The 18,388-nt window shown below is 34.9% G+C and overlaps 1 protein-coding gene across 4 annotated transcripts in view; it reads left to right on the top strand.

The window, feature by feature from the left end:
- Positions 1–18,388, top strand: part of LOC6042229 — a 472,032-nt gene that overhangs the window by 373,607 nt on the left and 80,037 nt on the right. The window lies entirely within an intron of this gene.

The raw sequence follows: 18,388 nt of genomic DNA, 5'->3' as shown, positions 1-18,388 counted from the left end.
ACGACAAAAGAAGCCATTCTTTAAAAAAAACCAACAGTATTAAAATATATTCTTATAGTTTCATTCAGGATACATTGAAGATTGTTCTTCTCGATCTTGAGATTCATTTACTGAAGATAAAGAAAACGTAAACTTTATGTATTCTTAGTGCTACCTAAAAAGCTCTTTTTCCAATGCCTATATCGAAGATACTAAAATAAAAAATTTCAATATTTAAAACAGATCGTTCGGAACTAGATACCAAACTATAAACAATTGAAGAAACATATTTTGGAGTTCCTTGGTTGAACAATCTGTAAAAACAACTTGCTGAATATCTGGCTTTACTGGCTGGGGGATACATTCTTTTCCCCCAGATTAAAAGAAATATCAAGTTCCAACAATGTTTTCCAAACACATTTCAAACAGCCAATCAAGATCGAGACCCCCTCTAGGATTCCGAAACGACTTTATCGAAACGTCTTCTGCGATAACCGAAACAACCTGTCAAAAATGTCAGTCGGGTTTCACACACTCACTCACACACACATCCACCACTAGAGCTATCTAAGCTCGATCTCACGCACACTAGCTTACCATTTGTTTTTGCTGGCGACCACAAATTTTAACCTAAAAATCCATCGTGTACGTACACGCATTACATGCGCACGTAGATAACTCTCTTGGAAAAGCGCCACAACGAGCGCCTTCACTGCCAAACAACCAACGACGCCGTCGACGACCGTGGGAAAACGAGCCCCTTTGCGCTAGATTGAAACACCTCTTCCTGTCCCACTCTCTCTCTCTTCAATCGCTTCCGGTGAGGCAGGCCCACCACCCGCTACTATCAGGACACACACGTGTGAGCAAAGTTCCAACTCTATTTAGCAGAACGTCAATCCAGTCCGCGGGCATATCTCGACACTGCAATTTCCTACTTTGCCCTTCTCTCTTTCTATGCGCACACTTCCGGTTCCAGAGCTTCCTCTGCCACCTTCTCGTTACTGAATATAATTGTGACCCATGGCCCATTGTTGTTATCCCACCCACTACAGTACAACCCTGATTTTGAGTCGGGTGGCACTCAGAAAGGTTTTTAATACTGCACTCACAAACACTACCAAGTAGTGTTTGTAGTGCACGTAAATAAATTAAACTCCGTTAGTTTGACACTTGGTTTGACAAATTCAAACGACCGGGGATTCACGGTACCGTCATTCACTGACACAAATTACTGCCGAGCATCGCGTATTTATCTCTCAAACTGTATAGGCCACCGCACAGACACAGGTGCGTATGGCGCAGCATAAATTGCAACTAGCGTTTTTCATTGCCAACGGAAAAAAAGCTTTTTCAAACGGTGCAGTGGGAATCCCTCAGGTGCTTTCACCTCCATAGTTTTCCCCGACTTCCGCAGCGTTCGCACTCTGCTAGGATCTGTCACTTCCGGTGCTTTAGAGCTCTTCACTGCAGATTTATGAATGTATAATTTAATCGAGATGTCTAGTTGTGAATAAATGTAAAAAATGGCTGTTGACTTCGTTTATTCATAATATAACAATTTATTTTCAATTAATATATTGAATAAAAATATTTACATATTTTTCAATTGATATTCATTTCATTTTACAAAAGAAATCCTAATGTTTTCAGATGTTTTTTATTCTATTTTTTCCATTTTCTGTGCAATTCTATAGTTTGACTCAGAAGATGCCATCCGGAGTAGGCGTAAATAACAGAGAAAATGCGTAATAATGACTTTCTCTGGTATTTTAACACACTCTCTTTGATTTACGAGTCTTTTGATAGTTTTATTGATACTTTCGAAGAACTTGTATCCAGTTTTATTTAGAAAACATTTATTTTTCTATTTAAGTAATTTTTAGATACTTGGTCAAGAAAGAACATCCAAAATAAGCCATTCATCAAAAGCTAGGCTATTTTTTTTTTAATTTGAAATCAAAAACTATTTCAAAATGTTTCAAAATATAATCAAATGCTTCTATCAATCACCGGAACCGTGGTGGTGTAGGGGTAAGCGTGGCTTCCTCTCACCCAGTCGGCTTGGATTTGATCCCAGACGGTCCCGGTGGCATTTTTCGAGACGAGATTTGTCTGACCACTCCTTCCGTCGAATGGGGAAGCAAATGTTGGCCCCAGTCTAACCTAAAGGGTTAGGTCGATAGCTCAGTCCAGGTGTAGGAGTCGTCTCTCGGTGTAGTCGCTTGTAGGCAGTTGCACTATGGGCCATCTCCATACAAACAGGCGGCCAAATTATTTTTTTGCTTTTTAAATGTTTTTTCATGCAAATTTGGGTAATTGTATGGTATTGAAATGATATACGTCGATTTTTATGACTTTTCATGTTTTTCAATAGTTGATTGTTTATAATAAATAGTCTTTTCATACATTTGCAAGTGCAACAGAATTGCATATATATTGTATTGCAAGTTTATATTATTAAATTATGGATAATCTAATACATCCCCACTTTAAGGACACAACCCCTCCCTCCTCTTTCTTTCACCCCCCCCCCCTCTCCTCCTTCCCTCCAACAAAATTTTGTTAAGCGTAATAAAATCATTTTAAGTCAAATATTTATTATTTACTGCTGTGTGTTTCTTTTGTGAGTCCATGCCATATAACTTGAGACCCCCTTACGGGCATAAATTGCGAAAATTTTAATTGTTAAATCTAATAACAGAAAAATAATTTTATTCAAAATATTAATTATGAAGTAAAACGATAAAATACAAACCATATTCTTAAAATTCATTTGATTATAGAGTTTGTGACAGCTTCAGGATATGTTAAAGGTACTTTTTATTATGTTTTGTACTAACCAACATAGAACTTAAATGTGGATCAGTTTCATGGATTGATCGCAGAAATTCATCATGCTAAGTCAACATTTTGATGAACACTTTTTTCGGTATCAAACTGAGATTCTCCAGTTTCGCTTGAGAAACTTCGGTACGAATACCTTATTTTGACTAAGGTACTCAATTTTAAATGTAGGCAACAGAAAATTCCAATAAAGTCATTTCGAACTTCTTGAAACCAGGTATTGATTTTTGAAGCGACGATGCCCACGAAGTAGGTAGCAAAGCAAGTGAAATAAACGGGCGCATATGTAGATTGCAGCAAATTTTGATAAAACGTAAATGTTCAAAATGGCATATCTCCGAAAACGCAAAAAATCGCCGGCTGGAAATTTCAGCAATGTTAGATTATAATCCAATCTTTCAAGTGATCTTAGTTTCATGTTTAGCATCGGTTAGCAAAAAAAGTACTCGATTAACAAACACAAAAAAATATGATTTGTCAAAAAATGCTCCAGTTATTCGATGAAAACTTCAGTTTTTGGTTTGGAAATATTATTTTATCTATTAATAGTTTCAAAGCATATCTCATTACCTTTCCAACGATGTATATTTGTCCTAATAAAACATTTAAAATGGCTGAGTTATGTTAAAATTAAACAATCAGCCTTTTTTACGAAAAACGTTAGTTTTTTACTCCATTTTTTGACTTTCAGCTTGCGTATCTCCGTAATGAACAAACTTAGAGCTTTGAAAATTTGGATTTTTCTTAGTTAGAATGTTTACTTTCGAGAAAAAAATACCAAAAAATATTTGGAGAAGGTCACTTTTTTGAAACTTGGCCACCCAATGTACCATAGTGAGTTGGACTCACAATCCAAAGGTCGTCAGTTCGAATCCCGGGGTGGATGGAAGCTAAGGTGTAAAAAGAGGTTTGCAATTGCCTCAATAATCAATTTGTTTTTTTTTTTTGCTTTAATCAATGTACCGTAAACCGGGGTGGCTTTGATAGGATTTCAAATTGTTTTTAGAATATTTTCCCATAGGTAAGATTTTTCTCAAGATTATTATTTTTAAAACATGCACTGGGGTAGGCCATACAAAGTCAAAGTGCCCTTTTTTGGAAAAAGGCTTTTTTTCAATATGACTAATAGAAAATTAGTTACGTTAAAAACTCTTAGTTTACATTCCGGGGGGACTCTGATAGTCAAAGTTTTTCTTGTTTAAATCATATTTAATATGTTCAAACTTTATTTGTACATTAAATGTGCCATCACTAAAGTAGCTGAACTAGTTTAAAAAAAAAATCAATGTTTATATCTCGGATTAGTTTTCAAAAAGACGTAAGAGCCAATGGTAAACAAAACCTTTTTTGCATCGGTTTTCGACCTACTTGCGAAAAAACAATTTCAAAGTGCTTAAGATTGTCCATCTAAACGTTTTTTAAGTGCCGTAAACTAAAAATAAATGAAATTTTGTTACAATTTGGAGAAAAACGAATATTAGTGTCGGGATCACGGGGGCTCTTACGGCTTTTTGAAAAGTCACCCGAGATATTTAGTTAACAATGTTTATAAGCTTTTTAACAAAATACATATAAATTTTAGGAATTTTTGTTTCAAAAGTCGGAATTTTGCTTGAAATTTGTTAAAACTAGTTTTGTTTATAAAATTATCGATTTATATTGCATTTCATACTAAATTCAAAGCACAAATCACAAGTTTTCACATTTTACATAAAATTCGTTCAACAGAAATTGCCTGTACATTTGGAGTTTTTTTAGTTGTGTTTCAAAAAACACATATTATTTATTATTTACAAACTGGGTAATTCTCCGCCAACTCACACAGCAGTTGCCCCGACCCCTCTTCGATTTGCGTGAAACTTTGTCCTAAGGGGTAACTTTTGTCCCTGATCACGAATCTGAGGTCAATTTTTTGATATCTCGTGACGGAGGGGCGGTACGACCCCTTCCATTTTTGAACATGCGAAAAAAGAGGTGTTTTTCAATAATTTGCCGCCTGAAACGGTGATGAGATAGAAATTTGGTGTTAAAGGGACTTTTATGTAAAATTATACGCCCGATTTGATGGCGTACTCAGAATTCCGAAAAAACGTATTTTTCATCGAAAAAAACACTTAAAAAGTATTAAAAAATTCTCCAATTTTCCGTTACTCGACTGTAAAAATTTTTGGAACATATCATTTTATGGGAAATTTAATGTACTTTTCGAATCTACATTGACCCAGAAGGGTCATTTTTTTCATTTAGAACAAAATTTTTCATTTTAAAATTTCGTGTTTTTTCTAACTTTGCAGGGTTATTTTTTAGAGTGTAACAATGTTCTACAAAGTTGTAGAACAGACAATTACAAAAATTTTGATGTATAAACATAAGGGGTTTGCTTATCAACATCACGAGTTATCGCGATTTTACGAAAAAAAGTTTTGAAAAAGTTGGTCGTCATCGATCATGGCCGTTAATGGTCACCCGCGACAGCACGGACGACGAAACAAAGAGAAACGCAAAAAGTAACTTTTTCAAAACTTTTTTTCGTAAAATCGCGATAACTCGTGATGTTTATAAGCAAACCCCTTATGTCTATATATCAAAATTTTTGTAATTGTCTGTTCTACAACTTTGTAGAACATTGTTACACTCTAAAAAATAACCCTGCAAAGTTAGAAAAAACACGAAATTTTAAAATGAAAAAATTTGTTCTAAATGAAAAAATGACCCTCCTGGGTCAATGTAGATTCGAAAAGTACATTAAATTTCCCATATAATGACATGATCCAATTTTTTTTACAGTCAAGTAACGGAAAATGGGAGAATTTTTAAAACTTTTTTAGTGTTTTTTTTCGATGAAAAATAAGTTTTTTCAGAATTTTGAGTACGCCATCAATCGGGCGTATAATTTTACATAAAAGTCCCTTTGACACCAAATTTCTATCTCATCGCCGTTTCAGGCTGCAAATTATTGAAAAACACCTCTTTTTTCGCATGTTCAAAAATGGAAGGGGTCGTACCGCCCCTCCGTCACGAGATATCAAAAAACGGACCTCGGATTCGTGATCAGGGACAAAAGTAACCTTTTAGGACAAAGTTTCACGCAAATCGAAGAGGGGTCGGGGCAACTTTTCCCGATTTCGTGTGAGTTGGTAGAGAATTACCCAACTTATTTAACCTTCTCCTAGTGGAAAATGAATTCCGTTTCCCGATTCAAAATCATGATCATTGAGAAAATCATAACACTTCGAGAAGTTTAAAATAATGACTTTAATCAACATTTTCTTAACTATAGTTAACTAACTTTTTAAACTTTTCAAAATAATATTTTTTTTTGAATTTGTTCAGTGAAATGTTTGTATCCCCTATTATTAAATTTTGCATCCATAAACTGTATCGAAATAAATTAATTTCAAAAAAATCTTTCCAAAATGAATGTTTAAAACTGTTGTTTTTAGTGATGATAAGTCACCCATATTGTCACTGCACAGTGAAAATAAAAAGAAAAATTATTATTATTGGTAGGTAAGTCCAAAGAACACATTTTTTACATTCATCCATCAAATTTGGGGGTTTGTCATCAAAAATGTTATGTATTGTTAACAAAAATATCTTGAGAAGCAATATTCTGACCAATCGACCCCAAGTCTTACTTTTGAAAAGGACTCAAAACTATAAATGATGAAATCAAATCATAAATAGAAACCATGTTAATTGGTATTCTAGTATAACAGAAACATTAAAATAAAATTAGAATGACGGCCAACTCGAAACCCAATTTGCTTTTAGAAATGAAAATTCAATTGAAAATCCACTACGACCCGCTGTCTATAAAGGCTTCTTCCGTTTTCTGAACCGACTGTATGAACTCATCTGGGCCAACCCCAATGCTATCAATCTATTTTATACAGATCCACTCACTTCTCGCACACACACACTGCAACAGTTTCACAAATCAACATCCCCACTTTTCTAAGTCTGTTCGTCACTGACTATTTTCTAACTCTTAATCACTTTAGATTTCTATTGTGTGTGAGTGTGTTGTCTGTACAACTATTTGCATATATTAACAATTTTCTTTAATTAAAACCTGATTTTTCTCACTCTCTCTCACTCGCCCAATTCTAAGTGAAAATGTCTGTATGTATCGGTGAATGTGTGCCCTCGAGTATGAGTGCGACTGTACATAGACCTCTGAGAAAACCGCCAAAGGGAGAGCTCATTAAAATCTCCGAGTTCCGTTCCGTTTACTAACCCCTCCCGGGCGGCCAAAACCAAAATCATAAAAGCAGACCTTTTTTTCCTTCAGGAAAAAAGCTTGAGTTGCCACTTCCGGAAAAGCACACGCCGTTTAAACGTTTTCAAAAGCACCCACCCTCTTCTTTCTCACCGTGCCATCACTTTTGTGTGACTGTCTTTCTGTCTCTGCCTCTCGCTCTTTTATGGTTTTCCCTCATAAAGGTGTCACTTCTCTCACGTTTATTATCTCTATCCTCATGTTTGAAAAAAATAAACTCATTTAGTTTTCGCCAGCGTAAGTATACAATACATTTGGATTGTTGTACTTTGAAAGCATCCGTCTGAGCACACATAATTACGGCTAATGAGCTTCTAATAAGTTAAATTAGATGCTATTAAGCTTAAATAGGTGAGTGTAACAAATTTAACTACACATTTAAAATAACATCATAAATTCTATTTAAATAAATCCAAATTGGGTAATTAAAGAAACATTCTAAAATATTGAAAAGTCATACAAACTTGCTTCAGTTTTTAAACTCTCCCTTATTTTACCTATTTTGTTAAAATCTACTTGAATTTGAATCTATGCTCAGATACGCACGAATGGAACGTTCCATGTTGAAGTTAAGGGAGATGACACGTATAGAACATTGAACTGATATATTTTTGCACCGTGATATTTTTTTTTTTTGCAAAACTTTTAAAACAAAACGTGGATTCAGGCTAGTTTGTCGAATCATTACCATCATGAGGCATTTCTTTTAAAACTGTATAATTTAAGAATGAGAGTCAACAGAGAAATTTTGTTTTTTTTTAATATTTAAAATTTATCAAGCAATCCACCAACACAAGATTCAGTAAAACAATTTAGAAAAATTTTAAAGTAAAATAATCCAACAGCAGTCATTCATGATTTTTAACAATGGTAACATTCTACATCTATTTGTGAATCAGTGAATGGTGAAATAGTCATTATAATTAATCAAAACGCAAATTCTCTCATTATACAGCTGATTCTTACGATTTATATGAAAGAAAGATTTTCAACGTGAATTCATCAGCTTAATCTTATTTTGTTTATGGTTTGTGTCACGACTTTAATCAAATATGAAAAAAAAACATCAAATTGATCATGCATGTAATACTTCTTATTCAAAATGTTTATCAAAAGTATAAAAATGCCAAAAATGACGAAGGCCGTTTTTCAAAAAATTTATTTTGAAAAAAGATAAAAATATTTTATGTTGTCCATATAAAAAATCGAAAGTTTTAGATTTTTGTATTTTTTTAAAATGCAAAATTTCAAAATCGGGCTTCGTCATGCACACGAGATATGTCTTGCGAGTCTTCACCCCAAATTTCAGCCAATTTGGTCCATCTCATCTCGAGATATCGTGGCACCCGTAAATCAACTCTGTGTTCAGAGAAAAACGCTCTCAAAATTTGACAGTTCGCTTTGCGCATGGCAAATTTTTTAGCTTAAATCGTATGTAACTTACTCAAATCATAAAATATCTTCATGAAACTTTCAGGAGTGATTGAAATCATCTTTTAAGTTTATTTAATAAATTTTCTGAAATATGAAATTTTGTGATTTTCTACATGTATGTAACCCCTTAATTACAGAGTTGGAGGTTCCATCAGGATAATTTTAATATCTTTCTTTGAAATTAAAAATTGAATTTGGCATTATAGTTATTTGGAACCGTGGTGTAGGGGTAAGCGTGGTTGCCTCTCACCCAGTCGGCTTGGGTTCGATCTCAGACGGTCTCGGTGGCATTTTTCGAGACGAGATTTGTCTGACCACGCCTTCCGTCGGATGGGGAAGTAAATGTTGGCCCCGGTCTTACCAAGTTAGGTTAGGGTTAGGTCGTTAGCTCAGTCCAGGTGTAGGAGTCGTCTCTCTGGGTCATGCCTGTTGGACTAACAATCCAAAGGTCGTCAGTTCGAATCCCGGGGTGGATGGAAGCTAAGGTGTAAAAAGAGGTTTGCAATTGACTCAACAATCAATCCTTCGGACACCTAGTTTCGAGTAGGAATCTCGCAATCGAGAACGCCAAGGCAATGCTGTAGAGCGAATAATTTTATTATAGTTATTTGTTAAGTAAAGTCTATTTGAATCCGTTTTTGATTAACTGAACCCACATTCAATTTTTTCCACTACCTCTCAAAACCCATTTTTTTTTTTTCAAAATAAAAACTGCGGACTTTATTAACCCAGAGGTGCTTCGCAAAATGATGTACATCCGTACTATATTCGCAAAGGTCATTTAAAAAGCCAATTCCATCAAGGATAACATCACATTGATTTGGTAAAAAATTCTGCTCATTCAATCTCACCATATATGAGCTGGTTCCAAATTATCCCATCAGGACCAAATAATCTGACAGTCGATACCCATCTACAGAACGCAAAGGCCACCCATTTCCAACTCCCTCGAATGTGTAATTTGATGTTGTTCTCGAAAATTAGCACTCGATTCGGCTTTGCCTCGGAACCTCATTTAGATTCCAGCACTACAGTGGAACCCGATGTTTTTTCACTCAAATATTCAAAAACCGACCGTCCCAAAAATAGCACCCAGAATTCGATTTGTGCTGGGTCTGGGATTCCGGCGGCCACCAGTGGCCAGTGTTGTTGTTGTGGGTCGATGCTGCGTATGCCACGACAACCACACAACACCGGAAGCCACAGCAGCAGTAGCAGTATCAAAACTAGCACCGAAAGCTGTAAACAGGAACCTAATATATTGTGCAGCAGCAAAAATATGATATTTGCAGCAGCAGTGTTGCCGTTATGCGGTTCGATGTGTGGGTGGCAGTTATTTTTGTTCGGCTACACTTCCGGTGTAGATTTCGCTGCAGCACCGGCGTTGTCAGTTGAACGGCCAGTGGTTGTCAAAGCTTGGCTTTCGATTGGGAGCGACGATGATGAGAGTTCGATTCCCGAATTATTAGATTTTTTTATCAAGGTACTAACCAAAATATTCCAAGCGGTTGAGCACCACTGCAATCGCTGATGGCCTAGCTCCGACCAGGGCCAGGGTTTTGGTTGAACTGTGGCCTACCATTTTGGCTGATTATCCCTGTCGATACGTTTACCTGGTTCCGGTGTGGTGGCGGTGGCCTGGGGGTTACACACGTACACATGACGCAAGGGCGCGGGGCCAACTGCGGAGTGCCATTACGAAATTGAATTGAATTTTAGAACGACATCTACCGCGGGAGGTAGACATGGGCGGGTTACGAACAGCAAGGTCGATAAAGAAGGGTTGCGCGATGTATGTTGTGCAATTGTAGCAACAACAAAAAATGGTTCAAAATTTATGAACACGTGAGAATAGCCTTGGTTGGGTTTAGAGAGTAGACCCATTTGTTATAAGGCAAGTTTAAAGAGCAAAACATGTATCAACAATTCAATGAAGGCATGAAAATCTATTCTATTTTCACCACAAATAATTTGTCCAAAACATAAAGATCTATTTTAGTATAATTCAATCATTGGGAATCTATCTTTAAATAAATATCATTAGTTTAATGATATATTTTTGAAAACCTGATCATATGAACTATTTTTATTGAATAGCTATATTCTACAATAAATTTTAATCTCAGTAAATCTCTCTGAATATGTATGAATATCTTTGATTTTTTTAAATATCTTTGAATCTCCTTGAATATATTTTTGAATCTTTTTTATATTTCATTGAATTTCTTTGAATTTGTTTTTTAATTTTTCGGAACATTCCGAAATGTTTTAGGCTGATACAAATATTTTTAAAAGTAAATATTTTGACAAAATTTCTTCTACAAGTTGTTAAGAGTAGTACCCTATACGTCGTGGTAATTTTTGACCAGATTTCTTCCAAATGATTTGACAGCTTCTTTTTTATCTTTGGTGTTTGAACCGATTTCTTTACCAATTCCTGCTGAATCAATCGAAGTTCCTGAAAAGTCTATCCAAACTTTTTCCAACTAGAAAAACCGTAAGAAACTCATTTTCAGGGAATCAACTTGTCCTAACCCTGAACCTCTAACCGAACTTGAATCGTATAAGAAAATTTTCTCTCTTTCGTCGGTTTGTGCATAAAACAGAGAGAGCCTCCCACAAAGTCCCGGAACGAAAGCTTCTGTTTGGATTCGCACTAACAAAGAAAACTAGTAAAAATGGCGAGACCAAACTTTTTCTTTTCGTGTGGTTTTCCACTCCCTCGATTTGTCTCCGGATGCTCGTTAAGCTCGTCCGTCAGCTGTCTCACGGGGGTCATACGGGGAGGAAGAGGCCCAGACCCCAGCCAAGCCGTCTGTCCCAAAGTGACAAATAGACACGGTTAGACACGCGAGAAATTGAAAACTATTTCTTCTGATTTTCTTATGTATTTTTTTTGCGCGAAAAAAGAAAGCTCACGAACGAAATCCTTTGGTTTTTATACGCGCCCCACGTTTTGGACAGGAAAAAAACGAATGGCTGCACTTGGAGGAAGAAGTTCTTTGTTTTTCCAACAGGCAGACCCGGTCCGATTGCTCCATTCAGAGCGAATGAGAAGCGATACCGCAATTTGAATACGAAATGAGTTGCAAGTTTGAACTTTATTTTTTTGTCTTCTTGGGCAGAGTCTCTGTATGGAACGGCAGGATGGGCTTTTATCGTTCCAAGAAGCTTTGTTCTTCTGACTAGCTTTTTTCTTCGTTAGTTAGCTGAACAGAAGCAGAAGGCTGGCTGAAGTTGTTCCAGAATCAATATGCTCAAACGGAAGCTGTTTGAATGAATTTGTCGTGTTCTGATCTGTAGATATCCCTCAGTTGAGCAGTGCGAATTAGAGGCTTACTAGATTTGAGTCACTTATTAAATCTCTTTGATTTTTTTCTTTTAATCACTTTGAATCTCTTTGAATATCTTTGAATCTCTTTGGATCTCTTTGAATCTCTTTGAATCTCTTTGAATCTCTTTGAATCTCTTTGAATCTCTTTGAATCTCTTTGAATCTCTTTGAATCTCTTTGAATCTCTTTGAATCTCTTTGAATCTCTTTGAATATCTTGTTTATCTTTGAATCTCTCTAATCTATTTTAGTCTTTTTGAATCTCTTTGAGTTAGAGCGTCCAATTTCCCGGGGTTACTAAATTCCCGGGAAACGGGAAATTTTCAACAAATTTCCCGGGAAATCCCGGGAATTCCCGGGAAAATTTCAATTTATCGAAAATTATTTTGATAGTGTTTCTGATCAATCTTTTGAAATAAAATTGTATAGAACAGCAACTATAATGGTCAAAATGAGTGTGAGGATCAATTAATGGCTTGACTACTTGTGAAAAATCATGCAACTTTGAGAAAATATATAAACTTTCTAATTTACATGCCGTCTTTTTTTCAGATCAATGCTTAAAATTGCTTTGTAATTTTTCTCAGTGACCATAAAGTTAAAATGAAAAAAAAATCATGCAGAAATTTTGTTTGTCATGGCAAATAACTTATCTCAGAACAAGTATTTTCAACTTGTGAATAAATAATTAATCATTGAATTAACCTTAAAAATCTAATTTCTAGCACTTTTTAACATGAAACGCTATTTCATGAAATAACAACCCAAAGTTTTCAAATATTTGGAGCGTATTTTTGAAATATAGTTGCATTCTTTGGGTAAATTTATTATGTTACGAAGTTATTTTTTAATGGTCTTTCATGGTTTTATGATATGATTTTAGTTATATGGTATTTAGCCTAATAAATTAACAAGATTAAAATAAGTTTGAGTATTTAAAAGTGGATGAAATTAAATGATATTTTTTTCATATTTAACTCAAATGTTTCAAATGATATTACAAAAAAAAACGTTCATTCCATAACAGCGTAATTTTTGTTGTCAAACATATAAGCAAACAATATTCCTAGTGGTGAATGCTTCAGAAATAAATATCATCTAAATTAAACCTTGACATGAAATTTACAGACAAGCTGATTAGTTTAATATGAACAGTAGATTGATATAAATAAAATCAAATCAAGTTCTCCAATTATTATTTTTTGTAAAATTTCAAAACATTTATTCCAAAAAGATAGAAAAATGTATACTTCTGATTGTATTTCGGGAATTCCCGGGAAATTCACAAATTTCCCGGGAAACGGGAAATATTTTTTTCCGGGAAATCCCGGGAATTCCCGGGAATTTTTTTCCCGGGACGGGAAATTGGACGCTCTACTTTGAGTCCTTTTAAATCTCTATAATTTTTTTTGTCCGTGTCATTTAGTGCGACAAATTGTCTTCCTAAATCTATCTTCCAGTAATAATTTCCGCAAAAAATCTATCTTACAATTGGAGTACACTGCATAAATAGCAGTTTCAATCCCTTAATCATACCGTTGATCCATTTTCCCTGAGAATGCCCGACATTCACTTCTGGATCATCATTTGGCGCGCCCGTATAATTAGTTCCTAAGCTCTAATCACGTACGTATTTTTGCCAGCCTGTCCGCCTGTCACGGTCACGCAAGTGTGACATTTCAACGCAACCTCTCACGTGACAGTGACAAGAGCCGCGGGGCAATTAGCGTGACCTTCTTTGGTTAAGGCTGGCAACACTGGTTGGTAGAATATTTCGTATTGTTTGTAGTAAAAATATTTCAAAATGTTTTGTAAAGTAAAATTTACAAGTATTTTGAAAACAATTTGACCAACTAATGATTAAATCGCTTCAATTTAAAGAGCTCATTGAAGTCTTGCCAACAATGGCGAGTTCAGGTGTTGTTGCAGATCGGTGTAATCATCACCGTCGTCGTCGATTCCTAATGGAAACCCGATGCGTGACGACTCCCGCCCGATAAAATCTATACAATTTTGCGCCTCACGGTGTTTCACCGTGGCTCTCGCCATTGGCGCTCAACGGGCTAATGGCAATCGCTCATGAAACGCCAGGTGTGCCACGCAAATGTTGTACCGGCTGTTTTGATTGTGCTTACTTTCATCAAAATTTATGATGACCTTCTCCGGCCGGGCAGGAATCTCACGACATTCCCGGTCGTGCCTGTTCGTTTTACATTTAATTAATGTATCGATTTTTTCATGGAAATCATGTTTAAAAATCTCACAAAAAAGTTATAGCCAATCTCCGGAAAAGCCCAAAAAGCCTCAATGTTCACCACGTTAGGACATTTAACCAACAAAAAAAAATCCCTCGTAAAATATTCATATCATCATCGATTGGTGACTCCCCAAGTAAAAAAAAGTCATGTTTCTGCCCTGCATGTAAATCCAATTTGCCAATTTACAACCAATCGAACCGTTTTATTGGCAATTCGTTAAGCGGAAGAGGAGTCTCGTATGGCGTTGTCGTTGTTGCTGTTGTAAGCTCTCAGAGGCTGAAGCTTTATTTTTTGTTGCTCGAATTGGGCACGTCAGCGACAGGGTCGTTACTCTTGGGCTGGTTCTCTGGAAACGTGAGGGTGGGGGGAGGCTGGCACGTGGAGGTATCAAAAGAACATAAATCTGGATTATTTTGTGCGACCCCCTTAACGCACACGTGCTAGCTTTAATTCATTTTGAGACGAAAGCTAATGGGCTTGGAAGGAAAATTAAGAAACTCAAATGAAAATCTATGAAAATATGATTGTTGATTATGCGATACTAAAATAATTTCACTTATAAGGCTACATTTCGTCGTGATTGTAATATCTTGTCGCACGTCGATTTTGAGCTGAATTGAGTTAAGGACGTTATTTTGTGCAGATCGCAATGCTTCACCTTCACAGATCCCCAACATTCGATTTCAATCCTGAGATATTCAACAAAAACCAGAAAAACTCCGTGCATTGTTGTCACTCTTCATATAAAAGAAGTTTTGATCTGCTCGTGCTTGACACACCCTGCAAAATGTTGCAAGTACAACAGCTGGCCAAAGGGATTTTAGTCAGAAGCAGTGTGACACACGTACGTGCCCGACTACTGTAAACATTTTTAATTATTACTCGGGACTCTGGCAATCAACTTCAACCAAACTTCGGAACAATGCGCTCGAAACGATCAGCCAAACAAAACGTGATTGTATATTCAAGGTCAAACATTAAATCACGAATTACTCGGATCGTCAAAAAGTGACGTGCGGCAAGATATCACGATAACGTCGAGTATTGTCTCATTTGATTATATCTCCTAAAGTACATAAATTATTTCTGCAGATAAACAATTTTATATCATGTGTAATTGACTTTAAGTAGGTGTTTTTTGCAACTGTTTATATTTCAACAGAAATAACCAATAACCCATGCAAAATTAGGCAAAAGAACTTAAGATCAAAAATTGCTTCTTAGTGGCAGGAACATTCAGAAATTTTTTATAAACCTATGATTTAACATTTAACAAATATCTCAACTTAAATTAGGATTCTCTAATACATTTCCTTACACACAAAAAAAAACTACAATTATTTAAATGATCGCTTTTATAACCTGGACCCAAATTTTGCATATTTTTCAAATTCTGCTACACAAAATTTTGTGATGAAACAATGTAAGGTTTGACAGAAACCTACACACAAACAAATATTTCTGAATGTTACATCATTTATGATGTAACACTTTTGCACGTCAAAAAACATTTAAATTTAAATGTAATTTGATGTAAATTTGCAACAAATTATACGTAAAAACATGATTTTACGTGTGATTCAACCGTTTACGTCGAATCTCAAGTTTACATCAACTGAGTTTACATGTGATTCATTTTTTCCGTGTCGAGTAAATTCTCATATTTTTTTCTGTGTAGTACTAAGTTTTGTTTAAAAACTCATGCCAAACTTTTTGCTACAAAAAGCTCATGAAAAGATGATTTCTATAAAAAGTTATATAACAAATACTATTATAGAAATCAAAACAGGTGCAAAAAAAGTTTGTACACCTTCCAAAAAAATTAACATAAATAAAGTTATTTGTTGACAAATCACCATAAATCCAGTCTCCCAACTCCAAATAGGTATCCTCGACTGATTAAAAAAATAATTTGGATTGAATATTAAGTTTACTAAATACTTAGTATAAAAGTTTATATAGAGCAATTCCAGCTCAAATCAGGAATTTTTCTGATACTTTTGTACCCGACCCTCTCCGATTTCAATGAAACTTTGTAGACATGTTATCCTAGGCCTATATAAGTCATTTTTGTGCATATGGAGCAAATAGTACTCGAGAATAACATTTGAGAAGGGCGTAAGGCATTAAATATTTTTGTATTCTGTAATTTAAAAATTACTGTATCTCGAAGCCGTTGCGTCGTATCAAAGAGTGGTCAAAGACAAACTTGTAGGAAATTGGACGGGCTTTCTGAAAAAATACACTGAAACAAAAATACACGCCACATCTATGAGATTTTTTGATTTTTAAGTCTAAAAATTAAATTTGAAGGTGATGTCACGATTTTTTTTCGTTCAAAATTTTGGAGGAAATAGCCTAAAATGTTACTAAAAGACTGACGAAAAATGCAGGATGGTATGTCTCTCCTAAAAAAATACAAAAATCATTTACTAAAACTGTTTTTTTGAAAAGTGGTCTTAACGTCAAAATTTTTAAAAATCGGTAGTAGGAATCAATTTTCCAGACAATTTTACATAAAAAACTCCGCATTGACCATTTTCCTATGTCCAATCCTTGGGAAGATACAGCGGTTTTAAAAATAAAAATGGGATTTTTGGTGGTTTTTGACAATTTCTATATGACAGACTTGGTTTTTCAGTCTCGTAAATATTTTTAACGGAAAGCTCGTCCAATTTCCCATAAGTTTGCCTTTGACAGCATTTCAATTGGATGTAAGGGCTTACAGATATAAGCTTAATTACATTGCTTATAACTGAAAATAGAATATTTTTTCAGTGTGGTAGAAACCAGGATAGTAAATTTGATTACGTAAATATAAAAACGATATAAATCAAAAAGCTGTCAAAGGCAAACTTATGGGAAATTGGACGAGCTTTCCGGTAAAAATATTTACGAGACTGAAAAACCAAGTCTGTCACATAGAAAATGCCAAAAACCACTAAAAATCCCGTTTTTTCAACATTTTTATTTTTAAAACCGCTGTATCTTCCCAAGGATTGGACATAGGACAATGGTCAATATGGAGACTTTTATGTAAAATTATCTGGGGAATCGATTCCCACTACCGGTTTTCAAAAATTTTGACGTTTAGACAGTTTTAGTAAATGATTTTTGTATTTTTTTAGGAGAGACATACCATCCTGCATTTTTCATCAGTCTTTTGGTAACATCTTAGGGTATTTCCTCAAAAATTTTGAGCGAAAAAAAATCGTGACGTCACCTTCAAATTTAACTTTTAAACTTAAAAATTGAAAAATGACACAAAAGTGGCGTGTATTTTTGTTTCAGTGTATTTTTTTCAGAAAGCCCTCCAATTTCCTACAAGTTTGTCTTTGACCACTTTTTGATACGATGCAACGGCTTCGAGATACAGTAATTTTCAAATTGCAAAATACTAAAATATTTAAATACCTTTCGCCCTTCTCAAATGTTATTCTCGAGTACTATTGGCTCCATATACACAAAAATGACTTATATAGGCCTAGGATAACATGTCTACAAAGTTTCATTGAAATCGGAGAGGGTCGGGTACAAAAGTACCAGAAAAAATCCTGATTTGAGCTGGAATTGCTCTATAACTCTGGAAATTCTATATAAAACTTATCTATATTTAATTTTGCAAACTAAATGTCAATATATTACCATAGATTTGCAAAATAAACATTTTGGGTGGATGTTACACCGTTTTGGGGGTCTTTGTATCTCTAGAATAGATTTTTTCCGATCTTTTGATACCCATACATCTAGGTTTTCTATAAAGCCCACGTTTTTTAAATATTGACCTTTTTTGATTCATGCTAAAAAATTATTTTGAGTTAAATTAATTTAAAAAAATCTTAAACATGTAACTGGAGTGCGCTACAAAGATGGGCACCCATATGACTAAAAATGATCATTTGCATCTCTGGACCCGTGAACCAGTTCAAGTTTAAAAAATATAATTCAAGTATAAATCTACACAGAAAATAAATATGTAAATTTACTCGACACGGAAAAATGAATCACATGTAAACTCAGTTGATGTAAACTTGAGATTCGACGTAAACGGTTGAATCACTCGTAAAATGATGTTTTTACGCATAATTTGTTGCAAATTTACATCAAATTGCATTTAAATTTAAATGTTTAATGACGTGCAAAAGTGTTACACCATAAATGATGTAACATTCGGAAATATTTTTTGTGCGAATCTTTCATAATATTTAAGAAAAAAAATGAAATAACATGTCACAATTGCCTTTAATTCATGCTCC

The sequence above is a fragment of the Culex quinquefasciatus genome, chromosome 2 (genome assembly GCF_015732765.1).
Source record: "Culex quinquefasciatus strain JHB chromosome 2, VPISU_Cqui_1.0_pri_paternal, whole genome shotgun sequence".
In the NCBI taxonomy this organism is placed as follows: domain Eukaryota; kingdom Metazoa; phylum Arthropoda; class Insecta; order Diptera; family Culicidae; genus Culex; species Culex quinquefasciatus.
Note: the sequence above shows the minus strand (reverse complement) of the source record. Positions and strands in the feature narration are given on the sequence as shown.